This window comes from Falco biarmicus, chromosome 2 (assembly GCF_023638135.1).
Source record: "Falco biarmicus isolate bFalBia1 chromosome 2, bFalBia1.pri, whole genome shotgun sequence".
Classification (NCBI taxonomy): domain Eukaryota; kingdom Metazoa; phylum Chordata; class Aves; order Falconiformes; family Falconidae; genus Falco; species Falco biarmicus.
In genome coordinates this window covers 46910083-46929321 of record NC_079289.1, presented here as the reverse complement: position 1 = coordinate 46929321, position 19239 = coordinate 46910083, and positions in this window count along the sequence as shown.

Below are 19239 nucleotides of genomic sequence, written 5' to 3'. Positions count from 1 at the left end.
ATAGGATACCAGAGATTCTCAAATAAGTGAAAAAGAGAAGAGAAGGCCTTATACAAGAAAATTGTCAAGCAACATGTGAAACACTGAATGCAGTACAAACTGGGTAGACACCTTGTCATGGTATGTTGCACTTCTGTCAAAGGTATGAAATAAAAGGAGAGGGAAGGAAGAGTAAAAGTGGACAGACTGCGGTTCACTGAAACTCTGATCCAAACCTCAACAGAATAAATTGAATTTTAATAAGTTTTTATTCAGTCCTGACAAGTTTATTTCCATGTGTGGACAAGAGTTTTTAAGCCGTATCACACCATCATGAGGAAAAATGTCTATAGATGGTCAAATTAGACATTTCTAAAAGCATTATGAAGCATGATAAGCAATAGGATGGCCTTTTAAGATTAATAAATGGGCTTAAAAAGAAGATTATTTTAAAATTAGAAAGGTAATGATAGGGCCTTAAAAGAAACCCTGTCTACAAAGAGGAAAATATGTTGCTAGGGAAAACTGACAAAACACAGACACTCAAAAGATGCAGAGATTTTTGTTTGGGAAAAAGATAAGAACTTGGAGTACTGAAGGAAACTAGGATTATGATGTTAAAAACTTAAGGTGAGAAGAAAGTTGGGCCAGGTCTCAGTCTCTTTTCTGTTTCTGATTTGTCTAGCTCGCTTAATTTTATTCCCTCCTTCTCTAGGTTTCCTAGTCCTGTCACCATGCTGGGCTCAATTCACCTCTGATTCAGGAAAGACATCATGATGCTGTGAAAACTGACTGTGATAATTCAGATTAATGTACAGGCATCAGTATTCCCTGGCAAGCTGATAACACAGATGCAAGCCTTTACAGAGGCTCAGCTCTACTTTCTGCTCCCAGAGTCTCCCTGCTATGATTCCCCAGCTCCCAGTGGAAATGAAAGGGACAGTGCCAGGTCTGGTCCTTTTGCTTCTTAGTTGCTTTCTTTGACATCCATTTGCACATCTAAAAGCATACTTATTCACTATTTGTTTTGTTGTCATAACAAAAACCTTCGATCAGATACAATAACCTCACTTTGAAATACACCAAAGATTGCCTCTGTTCCAGAAAGCTCTCAGGGGCAAGTCTAATTTACTTCTGTAGTTGAAGGGAAGGGAGAAGCTAGTGATGGAAATGTCATTCACTGGAGGGCCAGAATTAATAACATTGCACAGAAATAAAAATATAAGTCTGTCCAAACAGGAAACACAAGAATGCAATTCATACAATCATATTTCAAAATAAGAAAAATCTCAGATTTGGAAGGGGGAGGATGGCAGAGCAACTTATTTCCTTGTCTGAGAGATACAACTAAAACAGTGGCTGGTCCTAGGCAAGTCATCTAAGAAAAAATTCTAGCATGCAGAAGGCTGACCCAAACACCTGAGTTTACAGAAGCCATGAATTCAACCAGGGCTGTTCTGGTGCATGGAACAGTGCTCCTATGGTGGAGCAAAAGTTAAAGAAACATGGCTATAGAGTCACATCCAGAAAGAGACTTGAGCAACTATGGGACAACCCAGGCAGAATTTAAAATCTGTGATACAAGGCTCATTAATCCAGAAGTCCAAAATTCAAAGCCTAGACTTAATAGCTGAAGCATCAAGTTCAAAATATGTGTGAAGTTCTACTACTGCGAAAATGCTGAATCTGAAAGACAGCCACTGGGATTCATGAACTGCACAAGAAAGTGTAAGTGCTGTGTGGTTTGCAGTTTCAATTTCCATGCTTTAAAAGCCTTACAAAGCAGCATGCAAAGACAGCAAGTAGCATAAGGGAGCTGGCATCACAGAAAAAAGCATACTCAGGTTGTTGCCTTACACTGCTTAAGTCGGAACTTATACCAGGAAATCAGTATCAGTAACAACATTGCCCATTATTAAGCTCTGGGGCCATGTTCTAGCCATATCTCAACTAAGCAGTGGGAGCACTAGGCTACTGCATGCAGCTACCTCATACTTTTTTATGCTGCTATTATTACTTTGAATTCGATATAAGGAAACCCAGACTGCAGGATGTGGTTGGATCCAAACTGGAATCATAGAATCGTTTATGCTGGAAAAAACCTTTAAGATCATCAAGCCCAGCCGTAAACCTAACACTGGCATGTCCACCACTACTAAACCATGTACTTAAGCACCACATCTACATGTCTTTTAATACCTCCAGGGATGGTGACTCAACCACCTCCCTGGGCAGCCTGTTCCAATGCTTGGCAACCCTTTCAGTGAAGAAATTTTTCCAAATATCCAATCTAAACCTCCCTTGGCGCAACTTCAGGATATTTCCTCTCATCCTGTCACTTGTTGCTTGGAGAAAGAGACCAACACACACCTCACTACAGCCTCCTTTCAGGTAGTTGTAAAGTGTGATAAGGTCTTCTCAAAGTCACCTTTTCTCCAGACTAAACAACCCCAGTTCCCTTGGCTGCTCCTCATAAGACTTGTGCTCCAGACCCTTCACCAGCTTTGCTGTCCTTCTCTGGACATGCTCCAGCACCTCAATGTCTTTTTTGAAGTGAGGGGCCCAAACCTGAACACAGCATTCGAGGTGCGGCCCCACCAGTGCCAAGTACAGGGGTATGATCACTTCCCCAGTCCTGCTGGCCACACTGTTTCCGACACAAGCCAGGATGCTGCTGGCCTTCTTGGCTACCTGGGCAAACTGCTGGCTCATGTTCAGCCATCTGTTGACCAACCCCCCCAGGTCCTTTTCCACCAGGCAGCTTTCCAGCCACTGTTCCCCAAGCCTGTGGCTTTGCCTGGGGTTGTTGTGACCCAAGTGCAGGACCTGGCACTTCTTCTTATTGACCCTCATACAACTGGCCTGGGCCCATAGCTCCAGCCTGTCCAGATCCCTCTGCAGAGCCTTCCTGCCCTCAAGCAGATCAGCACTCCCTCCCAGCTTAGTGTCATCTCCAAACTTACTGAGGGTGCACTCAATCCCCTCATCCAGAACTGGCCCCAGTACTGAGCCCTGAGAAACACCATTTGTGACCAGCCACCAGCTGGATGTAACTCCATTCACCACCACCTTCTGGGCTTGGCCATCCAGCCAGCTTTTTATACATCAAAGAGTACACCCAAGCCATGAACAGCTGGTTTCTCCAGGAGAACGTGGAAATGGTGTCAAAGGCTTTACTAAAGTCCAGGTAGACAACATCCACAGCCTTTCCCTCATCCACTGAGCGGGTCACCCTGTCACAGAAGGAGATTAGGTTCGTCACACAGGACCTGCCTTTCATAAACCCATGCTGGCTGGGCCTGATCCCCTGGTTGCTCTGTACATGCAAGGTTACAACACTCAGCATGATCTGCTCTATAACATTCCCTGTCACTGAGGTCAGGCTGACAGGTCTGTAGTTCCCTCGATCTTACTTCCAGACCTTCTTGCAGATGGGCACCACGTCTGCTAACTTCCAGTCAGCTGGGACCTCCCTGGTTAGCTAGCACTGCTGATAAATGATTGAAAGTGGCTCAGTGAACACTTCTGCCAGCTGCCTCAGTTCCCTTGGGTCAATCCCACCCAACCCCATAGATTTGTGTGTGTCTAAGTGGTGTAACAGGTCACTAACCATTTCCCCTTGGATTATGGGGGCTTCATTCTGCTTCTCCTCATCCCTGTCTTCCAGCTCAAGGGGCTGAGTACCCAGAGGGTAACTGGTCTTACTGTTAAAAGACTGAGGCAAAGAAGGCATTAAGTAGCTCAGCCTTTCCCTCATCCGTTGTCACTTGTTTCCCCCTGCATCCAATAAAGGATGGAGATTCTCCTTAGCCCTCCTTTTCTTACTAATGTATTTATAGAAGCATTTTCCATTGTCTTTTACGGCAGCAGCCAGATTAAGTCCTACTTGGGCTTTGGTCCTTCTATTTCTCTAACCTCAGAACTTCCTTGCAGTCCCTCCTTCTTCCAAAGGTCATACATTAACTTTCCTTTTTTCCCTGAGTTCCAGCCAAAGCTCTCTGCTCAGCCAGACCAGTTTTCTTCACCTCTGGCTTCTCTTTTGGTACATGGGGACAGCCTGCTCCCACATCTTTAAGATTTCCTCCTTGAAGAATTTCCAACCTTCCTGGACTCCTTTGGCTTTCAGGACTGCCTCCCAAGGGACTCTGTCAACCAGTGTCCTAAACAGGCCAAAGTCTGCCATCCAGAAGTCCAAGGTAGCAGTTCTGCTGACACTCTACCCTACCCCTCCTTACTTCTTTGAGAATCAAAAACACTACCATTTTGTGATCACTGTGCCCAGGATGGCCTCCAACCATGACATCACCCACAAGTACTTTTCTGTTCACAAAGAACAGGTCCAACAGGCCACCTGCCCTTGTTGGCTCACTCACCAGCTGTGTCAGAAAGTTATCTTCCACACACTCCAGGAACATCCTAGACTGTTTCCTTTCTGCTGTATTGTACTTCCAGCAGACATCTGCTAAGTTGAAATCCCCCATGAGAACAAAGGCTAGCAATTGTGAGACTTCTGACAGCTGCTTATAAAATATTTCATCTATCTCTTCATCCTGGTTGGGTGGTCTATGACAGACTCTCACCATGATATGTGCCTTATTAGCTTTCCCCCTGACCCTTACCCATAAGCATTCAACCCTATCATCACTATCATCAAGGTCTAGACAGTCAAAACACTCCTTAACATACAGGGCTACCCCACTGCCTCTCCTTCCTTGCCTGTCCCTTCTGAAGAGTCTGTAGCCATCCATTGCAGCACTCCAGCTGTGTGAGTCATCCTGCCATGTGATGGCAACTATATCATAGCTTTCCTGCTGCACGATGGCTTCCAGCTCCTCCTGTTCGTTGCCCATGCTGCGTGCCTTGGTGTAGATGCACTTCACTTGGGCCACGGAGTATCTGCTTTCCTTAAAGATTTGTTTGGGGGTAAAAGAAAAAAAAACCACAAACCTACTTTTCTAGTGGATTTGTGTTCCATGCATTTGCTTATCCGTTCTTCAGTGTCAGAAATATTGATAAATGCAATAAATCTAAATAGATAAGTTAATAAAAATTGTAAGTATTGCCATGACAGTGATGCCAGTAGCCATGAAACAAGGGTGGTTACATATCAGTGATTACACACTAGCTCAGATTAAAGCATTTTAAGACCCCAGGTACAACAGCAACAACAAAAGCCCCACAACATGAATGAATTGTTTATTCAGTATAGTCTATACCACATGCTGCATTGCTTATAAAGAATACCTTATACTCAGTAATACAATAGAATTATAGAAAGAAGAGACAGGTAAGTTGTCTTGGATCACCTCTCCCAACTCCCTGCCAACACAGTTTCATTCCCTACTGGGTATTTTTAGTGCTTTGCCCAGTCCAGATTATAACAGAACTCCGTAGTCAGGCTTCTTTCAGGGACTCTTCCACAGCCCAATATATCTCACATTCCGTGTTATCTGATATTAGATCTCTACTTTCTCATTTCTCCACTATACCAAATTACCCTCAACTCTGCCTTTTTCGGAAAATTTCAGTCATGAGATATTCTGATATTAGGACCCAGCAAGAAAACAGTTTGATGATTCTTCACACTTCTTTTCATACTCGTGAACAAGAGATATTTATATACCCTATGTCACATATATGGCAATATTAACTCGCACAACCATGTGATAACAATGTTTTTAGTAATATTTATCTCCTGTATCCATATGACTAAGTGTAACATTCCAAACAGGCAATAGTCAGTCATATTAAATTTGCCCTTAAAAATTTTTGTTCTCACCAAAAGTGGAGTTCTATGCACAATTGCAAATATCCATGAGTCAAGTGTGCAAAATTCATCTTGGAGTGATAACATTTTTGTACACAAAAGTGTTAGGGGTTTAAGCATTATTTCCCAACTTGCCTATGCTAGAAATGGGCATTTTAAGAGAAAGGGAACCTTGGTTTTCCAAGGGAACATTTCACGTGTCTCTCACTCTGCAGTGCAATGAGATGATGCACTTTAAAATCATGTAATGATGTACATTTATGGAAGAAGAGCTACCCAAGGTGGCTTCAGAAGGGGAGAAATTTCAGAGACACTGCAAATAACATTGCTTAAAACTCTCTAAAATAGTGAGCTCCCTTAAAATACCTTGACTTAGACTCTTTCCCAATGTGACTGCTTGGCATGGTCCAAACCTGTCATTAGCATTCATCTGCAAATTACCTGCATAGCTTATTTGAGGTTTTGCTACCGGATGACTCTGCACCTACACTAAAAACTCCTCACCATATCATCCTGCAGTTTGTATAGGTAAGGGCTGACAAGAACTTCCTTCACAACAGATGCAGTGTTGGCTTCCTCACCTGTGGCACGTTTGCTCACCATCAACAGCCTTTCACTCTCTAATGTTGTTATTTCAGTTGTTTCCTCCAGTTCAAGAAAACTTAACATCAGCAATGAAGGGATGCTTTAAGCCTTGAGAACTGATTTGTAAAATACAGTGAGGCACTAAAATGTTCTAAACATGATAGCCAGACTACATGAATGGCACCAGTTCCTACTTATATACCGACTGGGTCATTTATCCCGAGAAGGCTACTGGTTTCCTTTTTACTGAACATCACCGTCTTAACAAACACCTGAGTACAGCATGCTACCACCCCTAAGAAAGAAAACCTAGTCTCAGTAATACCTCACTGATTTCAGGTTTTTGCCCGTAGTTTCTAAGGTCTCAACAGAAGTGTTTTTACTAGTATGCATGAGCTCTGCACCAGATACCTGGGCTCTAACTAAGCAAAGCCTTATTTTTCTGGCTTAAGGTCATCCTAAAAACAAATTAATGGGCCTTTCTTGACTGAAGTGCTATAGAAATAGTATAATCATGTCTTTATTCTTCAGACTAGGCATCTCCTGGCCACATATTACCCACTATAAGTGTAATCTATTTATAAGGGGAAATGTTGGCATTCGATTTTTTTGCAAATTATTTCCTTGTTACAATGATAATGAAAAATATCCTCTCATGAAAAAGGTAGGTACATATGTTGAAAAATATGACTATATGAAATGTGAGCAGTGCAAAACTTGAAGTTTTTGTGCCTTCAGTGGAAAGTTCAGTCAATCAAACTTGGGATTGCTATCTCAGCTCACCATCCCATATGGATTTAATATACAAAAGACCCTGTGGAAGCACAGGCAATCCTAAGCATTCATTTCTGAGTATTTAGGTATATTCATCTGTGTGCAAACAAACTTAAAAGCACAGGCATTTTAAAATATTTAAATTAGAAGTAGCATGTCACTTACAATGTAGCAGTATTGCATGTATCCATGGGTAGATAGGTAAGCAAATATAGAAAGGCATTTCAACAGGTAGGTATGGTCACACAACATTACTATTAATAGATGATATCCTTGGCAGCAGAAGTGGTCATTTAATGAAGCCCATTGTAGGCTGTGCATGTAACTTACATTTTAACTTTTGTAAACAACACCCAGTTGCTATGGCTTGAGGCTCTGTGTAAATCATTAAACAAATATATTCAACAATTTATACGAAGTCAAGAAGCAGGAAATCTCCATTTCCATATTTAAGTCTGCCTGCATGTGCATCATTGTTTTATTAACTTGCCAATATATGCACCCTATCTGCATACTGTATGGAAGATAGTTGGCTTTTTTGTAGCCTATACTTATATAATTTTGTATAGCGCTCTAGAAAAATAAGTTGTAGTGATGATTTGTAGCCCTTCTTTAAGCAACCAAGTCAAGAGACATCCATGACCAGATTAATAAAATTACTACTCATAAAGAAATGAGCTATGGCTGCAAATCACAATCAAATTGGGACTTACAGATCAAGCATATAAGATCTCTACCAAGTTCACATCAGGCCGCTTCCAGAACCTGAAAAAGCCAGTCATACAAAGGCTCAAGCACAGGCTTTAAAGTTAACATGAGTAATCACATTATCATCAGTTGAACTTCTCTTGTGCTTAAACATATGTGTAAGTCTTCATAGGACTGGTTTCTAAATTCATATGGTTACATTTTTATGGAATACAGAAACTTCAGAGTGCATAACTCTAAGAAAAAAATGTACTTTTATCATTGATTTTACTCACCCAAACAGTTCAGGGTTCTAATAAAAGGTACACAGAATAATAGTATAAAATTATTCTTATCCCTTATTCTCAGTAGCATCAGTCAATGAGAAAAAAAAGACTATAGCCTATCCATATTTAATTATAAAGAAGGTTTCTCTCTGATTAATTGAATCATTAAACATGCACAGATACATTTCATGATATTAAATATTAGTTATCTTCCAGTATATTAAGAAGTAAAAATCAGAGTGGATTAAATGGGAAGAATTATTCTTAGTGTGCATCTTGCAGTGCACACAACCCCTCATTGTTTCCCAGGAAACGAAAAGGAAGCGCAGGCATTCAACACAGAACAAGAAAATGTGCATAGGCTGCAGAACTGGCAAAAAATCTTGGCCTCTCTTTAATTTATTTATGGCTTTAGCTATTGTGCTGTTTATTCTAGCCTTTACAAAAGAATTCCAGCACTACTCATATTCCAGTACTGGCAGTTGGTGTTTCTATTAAAAATATAATAAAAATACTATTTTAGGCATTAGGAGATATGGAAAAACATACCCAACCAAAATATCTGCAGCATGTGTTCATAACAAGAAAGGATTTATCAAAATATTTTGGGGAACTCCTGTTTTTTAAGTAGCAAGTAACTGCATTAGCAAATGCTATGTCTCAGTTCACAGGTTTTCATATATATTTATATATACACAACACAATATTTATATCCACAGAATTTATTTATGTCTAATACCTGCATTAAAAGGGAGTATAAAGGGAAAGATTTTTTTAAAAAAAAAAAAAAAAGGAAATCAGGTGTCACTCAAAGAAATAACAAGGCTGAGAGAATAGTTTGGAGCAGAGGTTTTAAGCTGCCATGCTGTGCCTTTCACAGCTGCCTACACTTCATGTCATTAATAACCAGTAAATAAGATCTGCAGGTGGGCATATAGGGCACCCTGAGCCAAGAAGCGGTAGCTAGGGCTTCTGTCTCTAAGATGGGTGGCCAGGCTCATTTGCACAAGGTTGCTTATGTTTCCATACAGAAGTGTAACCCTACTTAGCATAGCTTCAGGGAAGCTGCTACAATACAGGGAATGCTAATTACTGTAACCAACTGGCAATGATGCATCCAAAATTAAATGGCCTGTGACTGAGCAGATGAACAATTTTTATAGCCCTAAGTTCAGGGAACATGGATATTCTGTCAAATTAACAGACAGTCTATTTGGTCTTAATAGGTAAACTGAAGTATTTTAAAAGACATTTAGATGTGCTATTAAGTTATCAGTGTGAGTATGGTTCTCCTTCCAGTTTAAAGGTGTCCAACCTGAATGTAAAATAGCTGGAGCATATTATCTTTAAAAAAAAAAACAACAACACAGCACAAAAAAAAAACCAAAACCCACAACATTTTACAGTCCTTATAAGCTTCGTTTTTCAGGTGAAGCTGCAACATGGTCTCTGCTCCTACTCTAGGTTCATGTTCATGCCTTTATACTCAGGCAAAATTCCCACTGCTGTTGGTAGCACCTCTGAGCACAGAGGCCTTCAGGCACAGACACTGCAGGCTGCCTCCTCACTCTTCAATTCCAGTGAAATTTGGGGTTTTTTCAGGAGAATGCTGTAAGATCAAAGTTTTTACTTGACTTTCTACAATGAGCTTTAACAAGTAAATCAAAGCTGAAGCCAGATATAAATAGTCCTTGATTTTTCCTGATTCCACTTAGCAAATGAATCACTTCTGTTTCAGCACAGATGATTTATCAGTCCAGCTTTCTTACAAGCACTCTCAACAAATACATGTATTAATCAACTGACTTTATTATCCGCTTTAAAGTTACCAAAAATCTTTTCCTGAATAACAGAAAACACTTAAGGAAAAAAAAATGTAAATAAACTATGTAGGAAAAGGTTCCAAAAGATAAATTTTATTGCCAGAGTGCAGTCCTTTTCAAAGGATGTTTTGTAGCAAGTGAGACTCCCAAGGAAAGCTAGCGGTGCAGTATATCTGGCAGAATGGTTCATTTATAGATTTATCAGTAAGCAAGACTCTGGCTGCTTTCAGGAAAAGCAGAGTTGTAAGCAAATCTGGCTTAGTGTTCCCCCAGACAATAAACAGCTGCAAATAAAACCCACTGCACTTAGGAAATGATTACAGAAATGTCATAGAAATCAAGATCTTCAGTTACTAGTCAGAGCTCCCTTTTTTGCGAACCATATTGAATTGAAACACAGATGATTCTTCATCCCAGCTTTCCAATAAAAAGTACGGGGTTCACCTCATCAGTCTTAAGAAAGATCTACAATGTCTTGTCTACTCACCCTAGGGTCCCTTTATAGGCATTAGAGAAAAACTAGGCACTTGTAGAACAAAATTAATCAGGTCATTAAGGATGTTTATCTGAAGATATGACGTATCATATCCTAAAAAGCTCTGTTTCTCTACAGTGACTCCCAGATGCATTTGTTGAGATTTGCTCATATGTAGATACCTACACCTTTTTGTTGGGTGAAGAGGAATCAACAAAAAAATTCTTACTCATCTTTCAGACACCCAGCTGCATGCCCTGCATGCCCTTCAAAGGGCTCTTTATGGGTTCCTTGAAACGTGCATGCACACTCAGAGCACCACTTTTCATGGCCACCAGGACTCTCGCAGGGTCTCCTCCTCCTTCACCCCCACGAGTGCAGGAGGGTAGGAGGACCTGTAGACACAAGCTTGCCAAAGAGAGAAGCTGGCAGAACAGCTGCAGCCGCCACTCAAGCCAGAATTGATGGATACTGATAACAGCATCAGAACATCTCTGCAGTTTTCACATTGGCCTCTCTCTCTGTTTATTGGCTGCTCGCTCCAATTGCTTCTATCTTTGCTTTTCCGTTTCTTCATTTCCCTCCTAACATAACCCCCCTGGATAGATTTAAAAAACAGTAACACAAAGCTTATAAAACCCCGGCAGTTCCTGGATGTATGTTTTATCCTTCTCTCCCTTTCTATCTTGTCGATTTAAGATCTGTACAGCAGTCGAATTCTTAACTGTTTTTCCTGAAACTAGCCTCAGAGGCTGAGTCTACATTTAACTGAGCTGTAGTGTCCCACGAGCACTCCGAAGTCTCTGAAGTTGTGTCTGACAAGCTATTGTCACTATTAAAAATGGGGTGGGGTGTTTCTGGTTTAAGCTGGTAACATTACCATAACAGACAACAAAAAAAATTGCTTGAATACTGAATCTTTCTAAAGGTTATCGTAATGAAGAGACAGAAACTGGGACTACAGATTTCAGAGGTAAGTCAAGAAGGAAAGACATGGGACTGATTTGGATCTTTAGCATCTTATGTATCTTGCTGGCAAATCCCTGGTCCTGCAGGGAGCCAAATACAATGCCTTTGTTGCTTTGTCTCTGATTTTGAGACAAGAGTAAACATATATATTAACAAAATGCAAAACAATACTTTTTTACATTTCTAACAAGAAATCCATTAGAAAGTCTTTCAAAGATCAGCTGAATTTATTACATAATCTCAATCCAATGAATGCAAAATTTAGAGAGAGAATTACCTACTGCATATACTCACAGGAAAGACATTATTTTTCTCTTACATCATTACTAAGTTAAAACAATTTCATTAAAACACACAGCTTTGTACATTCAGGAATAAAAGAACTCTGCGTGTTTAGGAAGAGATTGAATTTTATTTTATTTTTTTAAAGAAAGATGCATTTCCATAAACTAGTAGCTCATATACAGCTACCGGGTTCATTCCCAGAAGTGCTAAAGTTGTTGAGCAGTGAGTTAGTGTCACAATACTTCAGTGGGAAAACTCCAATTAGGCCATTTTGCAGGTGTCTGCAGCAAAAAGCCAGGAAGAGTTGGGGCACGGTTACAATTGTCTCTCTCTATTGCTTTGCAGCTTTTCCTTTTCTTCTTTTCTGCCAGGATAGACTGTCCAGAATTACTGAGCTCAGTACAAAACTTAACACACTGCTCACATTCACACTAGCATCTGTCAAATCGCTGGATAAACAGACAGCTGGTTCCCGTACTATGGCAAAGAAATGCTCACTGGATGATTGATATATTTCTAGATCTCCTTAGCATCCCTCCTGTTTGAAGATGTCAGCTGCAACTGGACTCAGAATCCAGTTCTGATTACACAACATATAGAGAATAGGCAGGCATCTTTTTAAGGATATAACTGGAGTAACTTAACACATCCCCTGTTACATACACTTGCTAGCACTTCTCTGCTGGAAATTATTGTCCCTGCAGCAGACAATACCCTTCTTGATTTGCCATAATGCAAAACAAACAGATTCTGCCCAGCATCTTGACAGCCCACGGACAACAAAAGCAAAAATTAGTTTGACTTTGCAGCAAACAGATAAGGAGAACAGGGGTGGCAAACAGCTCAGAGGTGGTATGATCTTAAGCCAGCACAGCTATTTGTAAAACAAATGGGTTATTTGGGTGCCTTCTGCACATGTTGTCTCTGACATGATCCTTACAGGATGACTTTCCTGAAAGGGCACAAAAGCACTGTGTAAGGCTGAAATTTAAAGGAAGGGGTCCGAAAACTTTCTGTAGTGTCGCTTCATTTTTTTCCAGTGCTATGGATATGCCAAATGTATACAAGGATGTTACATTACAGCAGAATATATGGTAAATTAGTAGTATACGTTTACTGGGGAATAGGACTCTGAAAATTAAATGAGTTTTTTTCAATCTTAGATACATGGATAGTCATAAAAACGATCCATTCTCCATATTACACATATCCCATGTCAGCAAAAATAAGGAATGTTGACAGGGGTTTGCATGACTCCATACTGAAGCTGAGAGGCACACCAGGACGCTTTGTTGCCCATGATTTGAAGCTGCATTTCAGAGCATCTCAGAAGAGCTGTGCCCGAATAAACAGAGTTTTGGAGTGACAATAATGGGCAATCAGTTTTGATTTCAGACCTTAAAGATGAGGCATGGGATTTTTCAGAGATGTAAAAGATAGCAGTTGCTACATGATCCCATTTCTCCCAAGTCCTCAGTCAAATGACATTTTAGGGAACAGTGACTTATCTTAACATGCTTTTTCACCAGAGAGTAAGACAGAGAAGCCAAATGTATTGCAGAAGCTGAAGCAAGTCTACCATTCAGATCTTCCTGGCCTGGAGAAATTTTTCATGCTCAGCATGAAGCACAATATTCAAAGTAAAACACGAAGTATAGGGTAGAAAAGGATTCATTCTGCTCAGTGAAGGCTTCAGGTCACTCTTCAGCTGTGTGCTCTTTCCCCTGATACATCCATCTCTGTGTTTTTTAAATTACAACACCAAGCATAAATAACAACAACAAGAAAAAGATATTTAATTGCCAAAAGGGAGGTTATTAGCTGCAACTGGACCAGGAATATTAAACATTGCTTGCATTGTTTCAGTACTGCTTCAAGTGTGGTGAACATGTTATGAGAAGGACTGTGTCCATTCCAGATGCTTGAGACCAAAAAGCCAAGGCTTTTCATCACAGCACCTCTCTTTAAAAATCCTGAAGAGTTTCTGTTTACAAATGCAACTCCTGCAAAAGTAAGTACTGGGTTTACTCCCAGGCATGAAAGAATAGTAGCAGACCCTGCAAGAACACCCTCAGGTATCCTCACTGTGCTGGGTTGGGTCATCACCTCACGTATTTACCTCCACGACAGGGACTACAGCAGGACTGGGACATTCAACATACGTACCTAGAAACACACCCCTCCCACAGCTTGTCTGATGCTTGGGAGAGGCCAAAGAGCAGCCAGAGCCCTGTACAGCCATCAGGAAGGCACCACCATTTGTGATGGACTAGCAGAAATCAGGACACGACCACCAAGGGTGGAGCAGGAAACACCAGAGCCCTCTTTTCTCCCCTCAGAAAGATCCACACTTACTCTCAAATTATTCCTTCTGCATAGGATGACAGTGACCTGCAACTTCCAGCTGAAGAGGTTTTATAGGGGAGAGATGCCAGCAAGCCCTACAGTGTGAGCTTGTGGGTGCTCAGGACCTTTCAGGAGAAGGCGATAAACCTGCCGAAAGGTGGCACAATGCACAGTGGCTGCACTGTTGGCTGGCTGCTCAAATTAAATTTTAATAGAACTTTTAAAAATAATTTCAGCATAAACCACAATGTATGTGAGTGAGCCTAAATTAATAAAAAACTATCTTTCAAGAATGAGGAATAAGTGTAATCTGAGATCAATATTTATGAAGCTGTGATTAATTGACTGATGACCAAATGATTACAAACTTCTGTCTGAGGCAGCTACTCAAATGTATTAGCTTTGACAAAAAAAAAAAATTTAAAAAAAATACAAACTGGGTCAATGAAAAAATGCATTCCTAATCAATTTTTAATAGCACTTAAGATTTTATGATTTTTTGAACTTTCCTTTTAATAATTAATCAGAAAAATGAATCTAATTTAAACAAGGTGGTGTAAGGTGTTCTGTATCTGTTTGATGGTGTTCTTAATAAAGAAATTCAATTAGGGCTGACTTTTCATTATAAATCTCTGGTTTTAAGGAATGCTCTGATTGGCTGGTAAACATTTGAGACTGGGAGAATAACGGAGGTGAACCGCACTGCTCAGCACAATATACTGACTAAGATTTTACACTGTTAATGCCAGCCTTCCCTTGCTTCCAAAACAAAAAGAAAGTCCGTGATCTCTGTGATCCCTGTAACTTTTTAAAAATTTTTGCTGTGTGCTTTGCCTTATTCCTTACTACATCCCAGTGGACAGATCCTCAGCTGGTAGCATAGGGTGTACTGAAATGCCATCATAATTACAACGTAAATCAAGGCCTGTTGCACCTGTGCATATATTTTGTCAGTAGCATACTCCATGGCTCAAACTCTGGTGTAAGGACTTTGAACATCAGAGGTTAGGCAGCAACCAAAATTTGCAGAATAATGGCCCAAACTTGAAGATGTTCCCTGCATGGTTAGATAGAAGCATTGTTCTCCTGAAGTCAGTTAAATCTCTCTGGATGTAAGGCTTAGAGAGAGATCTTCTACACATAAAAACTAACTAAATTTCACCTCTCTTCTCTGTTATATTGCCTATTTCACAAAGGTTCAGTATGCACCAGCAAATAAAATAAGCACAGAACACAAAGCACGGCTTGTTTATCCATACCTCTTGATGGTCAGGACACTGCCTGGTACACCCCTGGCTCACTGCAACCAGCCTTCCCCTAGACAGTCTCCTGAAAAGCCCATAGAGATATTCTTAGGCTGAGATGTACCACTACAGGTGGGTTAGAGAGCACCTGTGCAGCATAATACTTCTAGAGCTTCTTCCTGCCCTCAGATGTCATTCTAGTATAATTCAGTTTGTTTGGATAAAATATTCATCAAAAAAAAAAAAGAGTCTGACAGGAAATCAACCTCTTGCATGATCCTCAAAAAGAAAAACAGGCATAGCCTAACATCCTAGGTATGCAAGCTGCTTTGTCTTCAGGTATAACCCAGCATTTCCATTTACTTGTTTGGCTCCTTGCTGACACATGGCAAGAAAAATGGAAAGTATCAGAAGGGCAAGGTAAAAAAAAAAAAAAATCTAAAAAAGGTCATAAAGAACAGGCTTGTTCTCAATAAACTTTGGATGCCCAAAAGTAAGATGTTTAGGTCTGAGCTAGTCACTTTGAATTCCTTTGTGGACCATGAAGCCTGAGAGCAAGCATATTCTAGTTTAAGAGGTGATAAAGTTACAGTGGTTAAACGCAAAACAAAAACTGCATGTGTAAAAGCGATTTGTCATCTTTTCCTGTTTCATGTGAAGAAGACTAACAGCACCAAGCTTACACAAGACCATCAATCTCAAACATTATTAAATTGCCAAAGCTATGCTCTTACTCTGCCCGCAGCTCACTTACCCAACGGCCAGAGATTTACCTTCTGGCCTCTAGGATTCATATTATTTCCTTTCTGGTGGTACACCTTTTTCACAGCCAAAACATTGCTTTAAAGAGAGAGATGAAATTTGCCTTCATTTTAAAATTAAAGCCACATGGGAACCCCCAAAGAGCAAGTAGCAAGAGCAGCCTACTGTACTCAGGAAGCAAATACAAGGGGTATTTCTGATGAATGGCCTCTATAAACAGCATCAAGAAGAAGGGATTAGGCAGCCGGCAAATTCCTGAGACAGTGCCTCACAACAGGAACCAGCAAGGCCATCACTCTGCAGGGCTCGTCAACAGTAAAATCCTGAGCAGGGGGGACCTGTTTTCACCCTTTCAGAAAAGTAGAATGTTTTAAGGACCACCAGTTTGAATTTAGGCACCCAATTCCCAAGCTTCTTTACTCTCGATTTTAGGTAAATTTCATTCTACGTTCCCCTAAATCATGGAAAATCTTTCTTAAAAGCTAAAAATCCAGCCTTGTTTCTTAAAGAGGAAACATCACGGCAAACTCAAACAGACTTCACTGTTGCAGAAGTGGACTCTGAGAGTGGATAGCCTGGCTTGGCACCACTTGGCAGCTTCCAGTCATTTCTACCTCAGCAAAAAAAAAGAAAAAGAAGGGAGAAAAAAATCCGTGTTTTACATCTATTTGTGCAGGTGTAAACAATTATTTTCAAGTTAGGCTGTCATGGCACAAAGCCACACCTCCAAACATACCCAAATTATTTGAAAAAATACAACCGCATTAGTTAGTTACTGCTTATCAGCAGGGCTAGCCAGCCAAGTAGACACAAATTTCACTGTTTGCACCCTCACCTGCTCCTCACCCTCTCTGCTCAGTGTGCTGCTAGGAAACGTGCACAGATCCAAAACATAGGCAACATGCACTTTAAGCCAAAAATATGGTAACTTTGCTCAGCTTTATGAATCAAACGATGTAAGTCTCAAGTTGAAAAGACTTAATTGGTTCATAGTACTCTGACCAGTTTACCTTGTCCCATGTGAGTTCCCTTCAAGCTCTCATCATAGGACGTTTCATTTCTGTGACAGACAATGTTTCATATTTTCACCATTAACCATCTTAAGGTCTTTGAGATTTCAAGAGCAGGTCATGAAGCGGCTGAGGCATTTCAAAGATAAAGCCCCAGTCTTGGGAGATCATTCATGGTTAGGTTCTCAACTCTTAACCCATCTTTTTAACCATCCTTTCTCTATAGATTTACTAACAGCAGTGGCCAGACACCCATCTCCTGCCTGCCTATTTGATCCTTACACCCCAGTGCCTCTACATGCCAGGCATTCCAGGAAGTGTTTTATCTGTTTCATCCTGGCTTCAGCTCTACTGCAAAAGCACCCTCCATGCTACACAGACTACTGTGTTAGGTAGCCTGGACCTCTTAAACATTTGCTACCCCCTGCAGTCACATCATACTTCTCAGCTCCCCTTAGCTGCAGCAGACTGTTACCCCTCCAGCTCTGTTCTCCTCACTCTCTGCGATCTCTCTCCCTCTCTCAGCACTACAGAATTAAATATTTTCCATGCCCCTGAAGAGCTGGTAACAACATCCCATAAATTTCAACTAAACCTCAGGCACTACTAGATCACAAATAATTTTTGAAGTATTCATTCACTGACTAGGCATCCAACTTCAGCAGAAATCTGCTAAACAAACAAGTTTAACCTTCTTACACAGAAAACATATTCCTTTTAGCAGCTTATTCAGAAAAATAAGCTCCTTTACAAGCTATTTTTGGTTGAGAGAAAATATATTCATCCCAACAGAGCTTGTTCTCCAACAGGTCACTTTCCAGTTACATACACTTTTTTGAAGCAGTGGAAGTCATGCCTTTGAAAGGGTTCTTGCTTTATCCCAGATTCATCTAAAAGAGTTTCACATGTCAGCTGTAAGATGCATCTCCTTGCTTTTGATTTCTTTTTCATGCATTTAACCTTTCTGCTCTTTGTATTGTCTATTCACATTTTTTCAATAAAAATCAATATAAAATAAAGCTAAGAAAGATAATAACAGGGATTCGCTGTATTCCTGAGCAGTTCGCTGGCTGCATAATAAACTCACTCAACGAGTTTCAGGCTCCAGTGGTTCTTTTTAAAGCTCAAACCCCAATAATTTTACATTTCTCTTGCGGAAACTCTGTGAGCACCCTCCTACCTAAGTGCTAGGTCAATTGTGCCAGGACTAAACGCATCTCCTCGCAGTGGATGTCCACTCACTCCAGCTTATGATAATTAATGGTATGTCTATTATGTTGCTAAATAAAAAAAGTGTTGTGTTTTAGCACACAAATAGTGAATCTTTATCAAGCGCACCTTATTCAAACCTGTGCTTTCCCACCTAAGGGTATGATACCATCAAAGCCGCTGCGCCTTGTCTATGCTGGAATGTCACCATGGATTAGTTTGCTTGCTTTATTTGCAGCGACTTACCTATATCAAATTGAAATGCATCTGTGCAGCTCCGCTATGTCGGCCTAAGATACTTTCCTTGTTAATCATTGCATCCACAACTTTACACTTGTTTGAATTAGCTGCTCAGCATTCTGAGCATTTATCATGTGGTATAATGTTAAATCACTCAGGTCTATAATTTTCAGCCTGCTGTGGCACATTTACAAGAAACTACAGGAATCCTGGGACTGAGGTCAAACGAGCAAACTCCTAAGAGCCTCCCGTCCCACCAGCACCGCTTCTCAGCTGCTCTCCGGCAGCCCAGAAAACACAACACCAAGGCTCTGCGATTTGGAAAAACATCAGCGCAAGCTGGGTGGCAGCCAAGAATTTTCATCCGTGGATTTGACCCCTTAATTTCCATGGATCAGCACAGGATTCCCACCAGGCATCACGGAGCAAGCACCACCACACACAGCACTCGCAGGGCCACGGGGCTTACCACAGTCCTCATTTCCTCGTCGCCCTCAAAGCTGCAGCCATGTTGGCTCCACCTGAGCCGACAGGCAATGCTTGGGGCCAAGCAGCGACTGAGTTCAGCCGAGCCACCTGCGCTACAGGAGGGCAGCAGGGGAGCCGGGGGGGCCACGCCATGCACCAGAGCACCACCGGGCATGGGCTGCTGCAGCCAGACATAAAGCAGCGGGGGCAAGGGGAGTGTGTGCCCCAGAGTTTCCCCCTGGAATATGTTCCCATTTGCTGTATCGTATTTTGGAGTAGGAAAAAAAAAAAAAAAAAAAAAAAAAAAAAGAGTCCTAGGGAAAATCTCG